Here is a 13,264-nt window from a genome sequence, read left to right on the forward strand (position 1 = left end):
TTAAATGGAGTTTGGGGCTCTGACCCTGATGACCACTCAGAAGTTCATCCTGCAGCAGTCACCATCTGTCTGGGCAGATATTTATCTAATTTTGAGAAATTCTTTTGCCATTCAGTGTTTGTCATAACTCAAAGCATTTAAAAAAAAATTCTAAAGCAGAAATTTATTTGTATTTACCTGTTAGAGGGATTACATTTTAACTTGTGTCAAGACCAAGGCTTGTGGAAGAACAAGTCTTAAATAAAGCTGTTAATATAACAGCTGTTAATAAAATAAAACTTTTGGGCAAATTGTTATTGATACACAAAGAGCAGCTTTGGAATGTCCTTGCTGATAGGAAAAGAGTGCTCCTAATGCATTCTGGGGAAGACTTATATCATCTTTGTGGGTATGTGTATGCATAAAACCCAGTAAACTGTAATCAGGTTGTGTCTGATCATTATAGTGTAGGTCACACCACACTTGGAGAGATGACAGACTTGCTTTCTCATTAGTAGCATTCCTCTGAATAATCCAGTCCACCATGAAAAAACCGCATGATCAATCTCAAAATGTTCCGAAGGTTCCAAGAATTTGAAACACCAACTTTCCTGTTCAAAGAACACCAGCTGTGCTTCAGCATTCTGAAAAGTCTGGGCTTTGTAATGAAAGCTTATATTGTCACCCAAAGAAAACCAATTATTTGAAGCTTGCACATAGATTCAGCTTTCCCCTCACAAAATGAGAATTGTAATACCCTGAGCCACAGGAAGGCAAGGTAGCTTGCATGGAAAAATTATTTTTGACAGAAACTAAGTAACCTTGTGAGTTTTGTATTTCACTGAAATGCTAAATATTTTAGAATTAAATCCTTTGATAATTAGTGGAGGCTTTACTAAAAGATAAACATTCAAACAACCCTAGTCACACAGAACAAGCAGCAGTAAATTTGTATTTTTAGCAGAACCTGTCTAAATCCATAGGTTGCTTTCCTTACAGAAAACAAATCCCTACTTGATTCAATACATAGCTCTTTGCAACTAAGTAATCTAGGAGTATCTTAATGGATGTCTCAGTTTAATTGTAGTCAAGGCTTATGTTTTATAGAAGTGTAACTTTATTAAACATTAACTGTATTGTCGTCTGCATTGGTGTACTCTTTACCAGTGATGCAGGAAGAAGCAAAGTGTTTCTTACCTATGTGGCCAAAGGGGTTTGGGTTCTGACCTTACTTTATCGCATTTCCCTCCATGAGGCACTAAGGGCGGTTTTGTTCTGTCTCTGTTTTGTTGGGGCAGGAAAGATTAGGGAGGACCTCAGTGGACAAGAGCATCACATTTCTTTAAGAAACCAATCTAAATCTCTGAAAGGTTTCACAAACCTTCCTAAGGTACATCTGGGCGTTATACTTGGTTTTATTGTTTTTTTAAGTAAATGATGACTGACTTAATGAGTTTCTGGAAAGTTTATCTTATTTTCACACGAGCATTGTTGAATTGCAGAATTTTTCACTGGCATGGTGTTATATAAAAATGATGAAAAATACTTTCTAGATGTTCTGCATTTTAAATAATTGCCCTAGGGAATGCAGGTGGTTGTTGCTGCTCACAGAGAGAGAATGATTATTGTTTCTAAATAAGCATCCAACAAATCCCAGCCAACACAAGGAGCTCCACAGAAAAATTGCCTGAGTTACTGAAAATTGCAAATATCACTGGTCCATGATGATAAATGGAGGTTTGGTAATACCATGTATTGAGTCAAAGAAAAAAGTGCAGAATTTTTTCCTCACATCTGACAGGGGACAAACATCAAGGAAGCTGCAGTTAACTAAAATTTTGTGTGAGAGTGTTATTCATCCTGGCACTGCCCCTTACAGACTGTTTCACCTCCAATGAAACTGCTGGTTTTTGCAGGTGGTTTATCTAAAACATTCCTGGGGTGAGATCACACTAGCCTTTCAAACTGGAGTACAGGAAAGATAGGAAGAAATTGGATTGCAGCAGACTTGAAGGGAATTCTTGTTGATGCAGCTTGAAATAAAGTTAGAAATGGAGAAAGCATAAAAATCCCCAAGCAAACATGTAGTTAAATAACATTTACAACAATAGATGAAAATGTCCTCGATTTTAGGATATGATGGATGTCCATGAAAAGAAAATAAGCCACGTCCAAATTAAACATAACATAACATTGTGGTATTTTGGCACAGGGGTGAAAGCCTCTGGATGCTCGATGCAGTGCCAGTATCCACAGCTGGTAAACTGGAGGGACTTCCAGACAGACTGTGACAATGATCTTTGTCCTTTGCCTTTCCATGGGAAAGAGAAATTTTAGAAGTTATTATGTCCAGAAGACAAAACTGTAGGATGCAAGGATGACATGGCATGTGAGACAAATTCAGAATGTAAGCAAACAGCAAATTTTATTCTGACATTGCTGTCTTTACTGCTTAATTTATCACAATTTGCAATAGATTCCCTATTATTTGAAAGTTTTAGATTATTCCTAAAAAGAAAAATATTAATAAAATTAAAATGGTATCTAATTAAGGGAAATAGAATTGCTCTACATAGCCAGAGCTGTCACTTCTGGCTTTGTAATCCATTAACCAGATCCATGGAAGTGAAACACAACCATTGTTTTGGAAGTGGACAAATTACCCATATATTATCACCTGCAGTGAGGAACAATTTTTTTAAAGTAAAAAAATGATTTATCTGCAGAAAAGAGAACGTGGCTTCTTGTACCACAGTTTTCCCACACTTTTAAGATATACCTAGTTTAGAAGCCAGATTGCACCACTCCCCTTTAAGTGTTGATATTTTTGGTTGAAAAGTTGACAATCCTAGTAAAATAAGGAGATTCATAAGATTGAGCAAGTTATAATGCTTCTCAGGTGGTAGCAGCTGCAAATGCAACAAGAACACATTATTATTCATACTGATTTAGGCAGGGATTTGCTCCTGAAGGATTGAAAACAAGTAAGAACAAGTTCTGTTTTACCCCTGGTAATACTAGAAGGTGAAGCGAGAAACAGCATTGGGGTATAGGTGCTGCTTTACCATTTTCGGACACCCACACAGAAACCCTTCATTATTGTTGTTCCATCAGTAGTTTGCTTCTCTTAATAATTAGAATTGACTTCTGCAGTTATTTGTAGAGAAAGTGGAAAAATCAAAAGGAAAACATAAGCAACATAGGAAAAAAGCAAAGAAATATGTGAGGAAAAATGTATAAAGCAGTATAATAACCACTGGGATGGGGGACGAGAAAAATTAGTTGAAGACTTGTATAGGAAAACCAATAAGCAAAGGCACCGAAATGAAGCTGGAATGTGCAGACTGGGAGTTCAGGGAACTATTATACTATTATAAATAGTATAATACAGTATAGTATATTATAAATAGTATAATATAATACTATTATAAAGTATTTTTATTGATACACTTAAATAAAACCAAAAAAACTTCTAAAATACCCCAAAATGGCAGGATGAGGATATAGAGGAGAGATATTTCTCTCTAATCCATTCTCTATTTCTAATATTTTTGTTCTTTTCCATACTCTGAAATCTCAGATTAATTTTTACATTATATTTTACCACACACAGAAAAAAACCTGCAACCGAAATTACACTTGAGCTTACCATTGATTTTTAAAATATTATGCAATTAGCAGAGGTTACAAATTGGTATCAGAAATTTAGAACAAAACTGAACTGGAGATATCAACACCATTACTACAATCCTAAGGAATACTCTGGGTTATCTAAAATAAGCCTATTAAAGCCTTAATTTTTTTTACCTCAGGAGTTCCAAAGAGGATTCATAAATAATTGCAGAGTCCTCATACGTCTATCGTTAGTTTGTCAAGTTCCACTTGTGTCTAAGGATCTACTGCTGTGAGTGCTACTTGTAAACAAGCATGGGGGTGAATGTTCTCTAGCCCTGAGTGGAGCTGACAGTTCTGCAGCAGCTGCTGGTAGCTTTCCTGTATCCCAAACTCATTTACTTAAAATAGGTGCAATTCAAAGCCACTATTCTTGTATATTTTGTATTTTTTCTATTATTTTTCTATTCACAGATCCCTTTTTATTAATTGGGCACTACACAAATAATGGAATTATTACAAAACACAGGCTCGGGGGTTTTTTGTTCTTAAAGAGATTTTTCTCTTATTTCATGCTAAACTTAACAACTTAGTGCCATGGCACACAAGTGTGGAGATGTTCTGCCAGTTTCCCTCCCTCCACAGTAAAACTGCTAAGCCAGCTTCTGTACGTGGAATATTGAACGGAGCAACAGCAAGGAAATGGTAACTCTCACTCGAAGAAACAACAATAGCAGAAGTAATAGCCTGTGTTTGTACATTTATGTGGAGTAATAGCTTCTGATAGGTAGACAGAGGGAGAACTTCTTCCTTTATGCTGTGATCATTTGAGCAACACCCTGACTTACACCAGTTTTCAGCTGATAATAATGAGCGCCTCAGGCAGTGTGGTGGCAAGAGATGATGGGAAAGACACTGTGCAATTACAGACCCTTGTAGAGCAGAAAGCAGACAAACTGAAGGAGAGTTGGATGTGATTGGGGTGAGGGGAGAAATCCATAATTTGATGGCATGGTAACAGAAAATTCATGGACTTGAGAGGATGAAGCAATTGCTTGTTTAATAGGGAAGCTGATGGTACCACAGAGTGTGTTTGGAACATATACATTTTTCATAACACTAAGATGCAAAGCCTTCTGCCTGTGCACATGTTAGAGTGCACTGGTTGGTTAGTATTTTCCCCAATAAGGATATTCATCTGGAAGGCTGGTAACTATTATGTGGAAAGTAGATGTATTTCTCTTTTATTAACACAATCATTTTTGCATCATGTTCTCCATTCCTTAGAGGTACTCTGAGCTTCCAGTAGGCACTATCCTCCACCATATTTGTATTTCTAACTCTGTTAACCTGAAGTCAATTTAACATAGTCAATAATAAACAATTCAAAACATTTCAGCCATTTCTCTGTACTACCCTGACCCCTACCATAAATATTCTATTTATATTGGAAATCATCGTCAGGAATCAGAACCAAATTAGGCATCATATGCATTATTTCACATAGCATTTAAAAGGACATGATTTGCATGTGTTTGTTCTGGGTTGTCTGACTTTTCAGATAAGTTACTTCTAGCAGGAACTTTTCAAGCTATAAATACAGCCAGCATCTCTACATATAAACTCTGTGTGCATATTCACTTTGCAAATCATTGAAAACTTGCTCCCTGACACGTATTACGTCTGTTCAGCAGCTTCTATAGCAAAGTCAACTATATTAACTATTTTTGAAGATTAATTGAAACCGAAGAAATTATTTGGTATATGAATATATATAGAGATCTTTTGTATCTTGGAAGCACAAACACTTTTACTTATTTTAAAAAATATGCGTTCCACTGTTGGAGTAATTTTCACTATGCATTTACATTTTAAAGGAAATTGCTTTTATAGAGGTAAATGGTATTACAAAGAAACAGAACAGTGGTGTTGAGCATCCAGACAAATCGCTTCTGAAGAGCTTGAATGGAAAACTTAATTATGGTCTGAGTTAGGAGATGCTCCATGAATTAATTTTTACTCTGTTCCTGTAGAACCCAGGAAAACATTCAGCCTGAGGGAGAAATCATCTTACTCTCTACCTCCACTGGGTCTAGAATAAATTGTTTGATTTTTTACTTTAATGCACCTAACCCTGAAGGAAGGGGAAGGACATTACTGATTACAGAGTCAGGTGTGACTCGAAGCTGTCCAAATCCTCACACAGCTTTAACAGCCCTCTGTGCCTTAGCTTGCCTTTCTTATTTATCAGAACTCAGTGATGCTGCAACAGTGAAGCATTAATGTAAAATTCAGTATTTTGAAATGTAGACAAAGGGCATAGAGGTACAAACAAGTGACATGAAGCTCAGTCAATAAAAGCTGTAATTGTCACTTTGCTTTATACAGCTCAGGGACATTACAGAAAGATCTAGAATTACCCAGCTCTTTCCCAAATGCCTTTGTTTTTCCTTTCCACGATAATAATGCTTTTCTTCCAGTAGTTTTTTTCTTCCACCTTTACCTATGAAGACTTCAATGAGACTTGGATGTGCCCTTGTTCGTCAGGTTGAACTCTTTGGGAATAAACCAGTTAAGGATCAGTTTCTACAGCACAATTCCCTTATTTCTTCCAGTACCCCATGAGATGAGTACTGGAATATTCACATTCGCAGGGCACCCAGTTCAGTGAAACAGCTCTGATCACCAGCATGTTCAAATAAATGCTTTCCTCAATACCCTTTTTTGGCTAATACTGACTGCAAAAGCATTTCTCAACCAGAATGAGCCCTATAACTAAATGCCATTAACCAGTATGTTTGTGTTTAATAAGAAAAAGAGACTTTTTCTTATTAAAGTTTTAAAAATATAAGTTTCCCCCAGCCTGTAGAGCTCCTGTGTCACTCTTCCTTTGTTTAAAACAAAACCAAATAATTTTCTAGCATCAGGTCCCACAGCATGTACAAATCACAGACTGGCACAGTGACATTGGCTTCCCCAAAAGGTCCAGTGAGCAACAACTCTAATTCAAATCAGAAAACAAAAGAATTTAGAAAAACTCAGAAATAAAAGACATTTCTTCCTATAAATACTATTTTCTTCTATTGACAGTTTGCAATTTATTTCAAAGAAAAACACTGATGCTTCTGCCAAATATAGCCAAACATTTCCCTTTCAAGATCAATAGCATTTCTCCTGTTGGCTTTTGTGGAAGAGATTTTGAATGCAAAATACTAAAATATTGTTGTCTGGTCTTTTACTATTAGATGACTTCATAGCAATTATTACCAAAAATACAATTTTTGCCGATGTATCATCAGAATTTTCTAAGGAAGAATGCTACCATCTGAAAGCTAACAAAAAAACTCCTGAGTTAATTTCAGCTGCAAATTTAGCCAGTTATTCAAGCACGAGGACTAATGACTCAGCTGCAAGAACAAGTAGAGGGTAAACCATAGGCTTAAACACTGGATGATGTGGGTGTTTCACATGCAAAATCTGCATTTAATTCAAGAAATAATGTGACATTTTTAGTCATCTAGGACCTTAGCAACACAAATAATTTCATCTGCAATAGTTGTAGCTCTTCAGAATGGAATTTCACACTGTAAGAAATTAAACTTTTGAAAATTTTTGGCTTTTCTATTTTCTTTGGAAGATAAAAATAAATTTTAATTCCAGGTTACACAGCTCCTGTGTATTAACTAAATTCTGACCCAGGATAAGCAGCATTTCCACTGTTGTTTTCTGTATTAACAAACTTCATAAATGGTGTTGGGATCCTTGATAACAAGCCCTCCCTTGGTCATCTTGAGCTAAAAAGTACTAAATTTTCATGAAATAAATTATTTATCTGTAGAAATAGGACTCATATCAAACAGGATAATATTTAGCAGATGTCAGTCTGAGTTCAGGATAAAAGCCATAAAGCCAGCTTCCAATTGTGCTGTTACAGGAAGGATATGAGTTTCTTTCCTGCAGCAAGAAGTGAGCCACTGCTATTTTATTTTCTGTACCAGAAAGTTCTGATTTGACATCTAAATTATTGGAGCATGTTGTTTCAGAGCAAAAAGGAGACTACTTGATTTATAAATGAAAGCTGGCAAGCTAAGGAGATACTGACAGAAACTATTGCTTTAGTCATCACAGAATATGACATTCTTGCATCTAGCATGTATTTTTTGGAAACAAATGTAGGACAAAATCCCACATGATTATGTAGGCTGAAAGCATTTTTAAAATATCATAAAACACGTGGATGAAGTGGAACTGATTGACATAATTCATTTAACTTTTTTAAAGCTTTTGACAGTATTTCTTACCAGAGGCTATTAAATGAAATATAATTCTAGGGAAGCCCTAACTAATATAATTAATTTATTTTAAAAAGCATGATAAATGTCCAAGAAATGTCTTGGCACAGAAAATGGCCAGTGTATTGATCAGAAAACTGGAAATTACAAATCAGAAAAATCACCCTCACTATGAAAATTAAATCTGAGAAGGGATAGGGATGTGGAAAAGAAATGCATGTAATGTGAAAATAATGTATGTTGCAGGAGAACGATGAAACAAAAGACCCAAGAAAGATCAAAATTAAGTCTCTGTAAGCTTTCTTTTATTAGAATTTCATAACTTTCCCTCTGGCTATTTGTTTGAGCTAAGTGCTTTACAGAATTCCTGAAACTCCAACACTTGGGGTCTAATACCATAGTTAGTATGAATACATTGTTAAAGTATAAATAATTTATTGCAAAAGCAAGCTAAGTAACCTATATTGAGTTTTCAAATAACGTTATCTATTAAAACTGCTATAACTGACTTTTCCTTCAATTTTGCAGAAAATTAGAGCTTTTGATGTTCTGAACCAGAACCCACCACTTTACATTTACTGAACAGTAATTACTTTATAATTAGGAGTTTTCTCTGTATTAAAATAGTTTTGGCTACTGCTCTCCATCACCACAGCTCCTTCACCATTGTCCTGTTTTTCTGCTGGATGAGGCACATCGTGGTGTTCCTCACACTGCGGTTGTTTGGTTGTTTTCAATGTCACCTGATAAAAGAAATATCCGTGAAGCTTCCACCTTTCCATTTGCTGCCGAGTGCTAGTATGAGTAGTTCTGACTGTTTCAACCCTTGATTGCTTTGGCAGAATAAGCTCAATCTTGCAGCTGCATAGTGATGTTAATTTCTACTGGGATCCCAGCAAAACATGGGCAACAAATTACAAAATTAAGTGTGTTCAAAGTGTTTGTCTTTGTAATATAAGCCAGCTAAAAGTACACAAAAGATCTGTCTCTCTGTCAGCCTTTCCTGGTATTGTAGTAATGGCTGGGACTCAAACAGTGACTAGAAATAGTAGCTATTTAGAAAATTTAGCAACCATATGTTGTTTTTAATTTACCTTAAGATAACTAATGTGTGATTTATGTTTGCCTTTATTAGTAAAATGTTACTCCTGATAAAAATATTACTAAAACCATTCATGTGATCCAGACTGAATGGCATAGGCTTTGGATCCTGGCACTTACAGACCTTAGAAAACAGGAACTTGGTCTTTACTGTTAATATATTCAGAAAATGTAAGAAGTTCTAAAAGCAATTTGTATAAAAAAATTATTATTAAGTTTTTTGATGTTTAGTTTTGATTATTTGGATATTTTTAAGCCTTCATTTATGAAGGCTTAAAGATATTTTCCACTGCACTTTTTTTTGTTTACAATTCTAATTAAATAGAACACATTAAAGAAATTGAAGGTTTGTTTACTTTTGCAGTGAACCTACTTAAAGTGGAAAAAAAGACAGTGTGAATACAGCCCAATTTTTTTGCATATGAAAGGGATTGGGGGGATTGTATGTACCTACTCTCCCACATGGTTTAAGCTGTAGTGAGAGAAAACAAAATCTTTTGAATGTTCCTTTCTCTTTCTATAACTTTTTTGCTTTAATTTTGAATGAAATTACTTGGATAATCTGACAGTAAAAATATGTTTTAACAAAAAAATGTTTAAATGGGTTCCAACCAAGAATCTCCTAATTAGTAATCATTAATACAATTCAAATTCTCTCCTTTTGTGTATCCTAAATCTTACTAGCTCTTGTAACTCTTACAGAGTATTATATAAAGGTAAATTATTTTTTTCACTCTGAGGGTCACCATCTTCTCCAATAGGCATGATAAATATTAAGCAGGAAGTATCAATACTCATTCCATCTAGAAGTGGATTTGTGATAATTTATAGAACCAACAACAAGATTTTGCGGAGTTTTCAAGACAGTTCAGATATGCTAGTTCTTAAAATTAGTTTTCTAAAACTTTAGTTCAAACAATGACTATGTTTCATACAGCCATTATTGCTACAAAGAAAACAAAATTTCCTTTAGTTTGTACTATAGTTTCTAGTTCCCAGAAACTTTCAGAAGTCAAACTTCCAGAGACCTGTAACCCCTTACTTGATTCCACAAGTTTTGAGAGTAGTCTCTATTAAAAATGAAGAAAAATAATTTAGAGGCAGATCCTAATTATTTGTAAAGCTTACTCTCTATTAAAATTATGCCAAGGTAGATGAGGAACTGACTAAATACAAATACTTCATAAAACAAAAGATCTTGTAGACCCTTCTACAGAGAACAGAATAGCCCCCATTTCTTTAAAAGCCCTTCAGTGGCTCTCAGGAGGTTGCTGGCCTCCTCCTCCCTCCAGTGTGAGGATCAGGAGTCTGCAGAGAGCCCATTAGCTGCTGGCTCTGCAAGCACTGGCTGTTGCACACCAGCTAATTTAGCTCAACACTCTTCTGCCTTGTGTAATGAGACCCTTGGTACTTCCCTGTATTTCCTTTACAGTGGGTTCCCTTATACCCTCCTCTCGGACCAGTACAACTTGTGTAAATACAGAAATTAGAGAAGGGTGAGACACTCTCTACGTGCTTATTCTCATCCATACTCCAGTGAAGAAATTCTCACAAGCTTCTATTCTTGCTTAAAACTTTTTATTTGTCCTTTTTCATACTCAGGCCAAATCATGTACTCAAAAAAGTTTAGATTTAGGCCTTGTTTCATATGTCAAATATCAGTTATCTTCTAGTAAATCTTCATCCAAGGCAGTTTTTTTTTTAAATGGGCAAAGGTCCCCATGCTTGTGCAATTCATGGGGAAAAGGGAATCTTGCAGTTTGTTTGAATTTTTCTCAATGTAAAATAAGCAACTATAACCTTTAAACCAAGGAATAATTAATATTTGCAAGATATGTTATTAGATTTGGGTTATAACAAATTGTTGTGCAGCTTTAACAAGAAATAAATTCTTTCAAAAGTTCCCACTAACATGAGTGGTTGTTCAGCTCAGTGTTTCAGCAGAGGCATCTTTCCAAGAAACACTGGCATGCCTTCTGTTGCCAAGTGCTGACCTAACCTGTGAGAGACTACCCAAATTTGTTTAACTTTTTCTCTATACACTCACCCTACTAAATTTAGTGATTTTTCTGATGAGTGGTCTCCTGGCTGTAGTTCAAGGATTTAATGAATAGTCCTTAAAACTAAACTCATTTCAGAATTCACATGGCTCTTGACCCTCATTCTAAAGATCAAGAGGTGTGAGGGAACATGAAATGCATAAATGAAGAAAACCCTCTGTTCACAGTACCAGATCTGAGCTCATTTATGTCTTGCACCCCATGAACAGGGTCAGAGATGAAAGCTAAAGTACCCATGAAACCTTTAATGGCCATTACAGCAGACTGAGGCGACCTACAGAGCCTGACAGAAAGCAGAGAGGATGTTCTTGCAAAAGAAACAGAAATGACCTGCCTTGGGGTTTTGTGAATCTGTATTATGTAGAATCTATACGGTGAAATTCTTGCAATAGGGTGCAGATACAAAGAGGATTGCTGGATATTTTTTCTAATGTCTTAGGGACCAATAAATTTAATAAGCAACTTGACTAAGAGCTGTATTGCCCACATTCTTGGTTCCCTTTTAGTAAGGACTCTGCATTTACAGAGTCTGTTCTTTTCAGTAAAGCAGACCAAAAAAAGCCCAGAAGGCAGGACATAGCAGGAAGCTAGGAAATTATCTTCTCAAATTGCCTAACTGGGATCTTGCAGTGGTAAGATGGGAGATGACCTTGGCATTAGAAAAACTACAGTATTACCAAAATACAGTGGGTGATATAATACAAGACAAGACCTCGCATGCTATACAGAGCAGAGAATTTTGAAGTACTGGTATTGGAGACATGAACGTGGAGCTTCAATTTTACATTCTGATTAAAGACAGGAGGAGAAATTCAGTGGAGTACATAATGAAAAAATGTTAAGATTTGCCTAAAAACAATGTAGTTTTAGCAATTTTATTTTTAACAAAACAGATCGAGGGGTAGCATATGTATGAACAATCCTAGATATAAATAACTGATCGTAGCAAGTTACAGTGAAAAGATGCCACATCTTGTGCAATAAGTTCTTTATTTCTTTTACTGTGACTGGTATGACTGACTGTTGGCACAAAAAGAGATGAACAGTTGAGAATGGAGACAACAGTTCTTCCTTCACAGAAAATGACAATAATTTTGAGTGACAATTATTTGACAATTATTTCAGTGTTATGTCTTGTGAAGCTTCTTTTCCTGTTTTATTATTTAAGTAGATTACTGAATTGCAGAATGTGATATGGCGACAACAAGTAAACAGATAGTTGTATTCACTGGCCATTAATGAAACAAACTGCAGTACTATGTAAGATGAAAAGATACAAATGTTAACCCTGGAAGTAGGAAGGATGATAACTGAGCTGAAGGATACAGAAGCATATATAGTTACAGCAAAGACAAAGCACACAGCATTCACAAGAGAATCTCTGCCAAGAATTTTAGGTTATGTCTACCTGGTAAAAAGCAATGCTGTGCAAAAATGTTTGTACTAATGCTAAATGATGTACCACAGTTATAAGAAAAACAAAGTAGCCATATTAGTGGTTATCTGATATGTAAGTATCAGTGAATGTAAGGAGCAGGGATATATTACTTCAGTGAGCTGCCCGAGTTGACACAGTGCTGGTTTTTCCTAATTAGGAAGCATTTCATACAGTTCTTCAGAGCCCTGCTTGGTAGATGTTCTTTAGCTGGATTAGAAAAAAATAAAAAGTCCTCCAAACAGCCATCGGAAATGCTCATAAGAATACTCTGCAAGGGGGAAATGCCCTGGGGGAAGGCTGTAGTTCTCACTTCAGTGCTGTCTAGTGCAGTGTGTACCCTGAGTCACACAATGGATGAGTAACTTTTCAGCTTTCTCTGTTCTCCACCAACACTGTAGCTGCACCTAACCTTGTTAAGCCTAAATAAGACTCCAGAATACTGGAGAAAAGTGCCAGAGGCCCATAATGTTAAGATCATCAGACTTTCTGCTGACAGTTTTGACACTTAAATGGCTTCCATCATTACAATACCTGAGCAATCACAAATCTGAATAAATGCATCTTTATGACGCATTAAAAAATAAAAAAGTGGAATATTTTAGGTCTCCCCTGTCTTTCAGGGTACATCTGCAGGAGAGAAGGAACAGGAGCAAATGCTCAGATAATCCCAGAATGGTACGAGATTTGATTGCTAGAGGCCAGTTCACGCAATCTCATTTTGTGCTTTGAATCAAATTTGAGAATAGTATAGCAGAAAAAATCTTCAGCTGCCACTTGCATAA

General features: G+C 35.8%; 1 protein-coding gene and 1 long non-coding RNA gene across 3 annotated transcripts in view; one reads left to right on the forward strand and one right to left on the reverse strand.

Annotated features, from left to right (window-relative positions):
• Nucleotides 1-13,264, reverse strand: part of AK5 (adenylate kinase 5) — an 83,149-nt gene that overhangs the window by 43,861 nt on the left and 26,024 nt on the right. The gene's annotated exons all lie outside the window — the stretch shown is intronic.
• LOC131580871 (uncharacterized) overlaps nt 1-13,264 on the forward strand; it is a 71,543-nt gene that overhangs the window by 28,828 nt on the left and 29,451 nt on the right. The window contains exon 3 of one of the 2 annotated variants that reach the window (XR_009277973.1): nt 8,539-8,612. The exons of the other annotated variant lie outside the window; for it this stretch is intronic. This is a non-coding gene — a long non-coding RNA (uncharacterized LOC131580871). Of the gene's footprint in view, nt 1-8,538; nt 8,613-13,264 lie in introns of those variants that run through there. 2 annotated transcript variants of the gene reach the window in all.

This window comes from Poecile atricapillus, chromosome 7 (genome assembly GCF_030490865.1).
Source record: "Poecile atricapillus isolate bPoeAtr1 chromosome 7, bPoeAtr1.hap1, whole genome shotgun sequence".
NCBI lineage: Eukaryota > Metazoa > Chordata > Aves > Passeriformes > Paridae > Poecile > Poecile atricapillus.